This window comes from Ammodytes marinus (assembly GCF_949987685.1).
Source record: "Ammodytes marinus genome assembly, chromosome: 7".
NCBI lineage: Eukaryota > Metazoa > Chordata > Actinopteri > Uranoscopiformes > Ammodytidae > Ammodytes > Ammodytes marinus.
Genome location: NC_137211.1, coordinates 384,087 through 386,586, shown reverse-complemented (window position 1 = coordinate 386,586; position 2,500 = coordinate 384,087). Strand labels below are relative to the sequence as shown.

At 37.3% G+C, this 2,500-nt stretch overlaps 1 protein-coding gene across 1 annotated transcript in view; it reads right to left on the bottom strand.

Annotated features, from left to right (window-relative positions):
• The window catches only part of cacna1fb (calcium channel, voltage-dependent, L type, alpha 1F subunit), a gene marked incomplete at both ends in the record, with an annotated part of 108,934 nt that overhangs the window by 37,466 nt on the left and 68,968 nt on the right, over window positions 1–2,500 (bottom strand). The window lies entirely within an intron of this gene.

Below are 2,500 nucleotides of genomic sequence, written 5' to 3'. Positions count from 1 at the left end.
GCGGAGCTAGTTAGCTTACTTGCAACTGTTGCTGATAGCCAACCATGCTGTTAAATAGTTTAGCATCATGGTCGGAGCTCAACTCAACTTTGATAACGTAATTTTGATAAACATGTGCCAGAAGATTCAAAAGTAACCTAATATTAATGCAGCATATGGAGTGTTTCCCCCAGCATTTATTTAAAAAAAATGCTGTAGCGCTGTGTATATCCACGTGCAGATGATGCAGGCCCTTAATCACGTGTGTCGGAATAGCTTAAAATGAGTAAAACAAACGTAGGTCTACCTTAAAATGGTTATAGATAGTATTAGTTATGTGATTTATATGATTGTGTGTCCTAAGTAGGCCTACCAGCTTTTTACATTTGTCTGGAAAATGAATACAGCAAATTGCTGCGACACAATTACTTAAACCATACAATTGTGTGACTTGAGAGATTCTCATTGATTTTTTTTTAATTATTTTTTTATAGCTGAATAGTCTTCGTCGTTTTCAATTTATGCACTATATTGAAGCAGCGCGATCCGCCTTAACTTCAGCGCAACCTCGGTCATTGCAGAGCGTCCGTCTCCGAGCCCCTCTCCCCCCTAAAGTAAAGTCAGTCCCCGCTCCGCTCCACTGAGTCACCGTCAGCTCGACGGTCCTTTTTATCAAAGCTCTGAACGTGAAGCTCATCTCCCATCTCTCTTAACGCTGACAGTTTCTGTCGCCATCAGCTTTCAATAATAGATTAAATCGACTTGATCTGCAGATAATTCGCCTTTTTAGTTCATACAATGTATTTGTAACTGAGATTTCAGTAAAACATATTATTTTTGTGCATATAGATTAGCCTACTTGTCAATTACTATGATGTGTTCTGCTATGCCTATTTTCCCCTTTTTTTACTTTCTGATGGTCAATGTCTTTAATTCAAAGGGATGTTGTCAACATTTTACTTTCTCACATGTTATGTGTGGAAAAAAGTATTTTGGTAGAGCATTTAATACGAGTTTAGCTTTGACCCAAAATGTTGTCATTCCTTGCTGTCCTTGATATCCATATTTCATTACTGGGCACTGTGTGGTTAAGGCCTCATATCTTTCACCTGCACTTAAATCAACATTTGAGGTGTATTGATGATAGTGTGTACTTTTGAATAGTTGCCTAAAATGTTTGTGTTCTTCTTAACTACCTCCTATTCAGGCTCAAACAGAGGGTGACATCCCAAACTCCCCAAATTGATCTAAGCAGTTAAAGGTATGTCAGCTGTGCTTCCACATTTAACAGTTATACTCAGTATTTGTATGTATTTTTTTAGTCGGAGTAAAAGTTTTAAGCTTACTGTGCCACAGTTGGATTACATCGAAAGCAAATACATTTTAGAAAAGGAAAATTAATTGATTCCTTCAACAGAGTGGTGGGGAAAAAAACTTCTTTGATGCACGTGACCATTTCTCTCCGGGCCTGATGGACCTCTTCAGGAAGAAGAAAGGTTCCACCGGACAGCTTTTGACTCAACTCTTTAGTTAGACAAAGGTGGGTTCATTTGACTACTCTCTCTGTTCATCCTTGCTCCTATCTATTCAGTCTTTTCTCTCTTCTTCTCTTTTCTCCACAGTTTTTTATTTCCTCTTATCTCCTCTCCTTATTTTTTTTAACATCTGCTATTGTACTCTTCTATACTTGCAGTCCTGAAAATGCACAATTTAGCCATAAAAGATGGTATGTCAGTTCTGGAATTTATTTGATAAATACATGTGAATATCCCAGCAAACTGTGTTGTACTGTTCACTATCTTCTAGACAACACATCCAACGGATATCAGGTGCCTTTGCCTTCGGGGATTACCTGTCATCTTGGGGGATGATCCTTCTGCCTTTTTCAAGACCTGCTCTGTAAGTAATTGTTGTACATTTAATTTAGTTTGTTAATGAGGACTTGTTTATTAATTCTCAGAATCATTTAATTGGCTTTCAGTATTTCCCAGACTTAGACTTGTTTTTTATGGACAAACGCATTTTAACAAAGATTTTCGTGTATCTGCGTTGTTTATTTATGACATAGCTGAAACTGGAAAGATTTGACTTTTGAAAATGAGCTCAAATTAACATTGGACATCATTTTGATCTTGGATTCTTGCTTCTGTCTTTTACTTTGTGTGTCTGTCAAATCATTTTCTAGCTAGTGTGCCATCGAATATGGTTTGGTAGATTGGCAGCTAAGGAGAGCTAACCCACTTTTAAGTCCAAGTTCTGAAAAACCTCTCCCAGAAACTTATGTTGTATGACTCCCTTTTAATATTTATCCACATGTACACATACACACACACACCCCGTACTGTCAGTGGTTAAAAGTTGCACTCATGTCAACTGAAGGTTGGTAATAGCTCCTTGGCTGCCAAGCTACAAAATCATTAATTTTAATGTACATATCCAACTATGGCAGTTGACAAAACGTCCGTTTAAGACCAGTATTGTTTTAATAATAATTTTCAGTGCCATTTATATTGTACAAAGC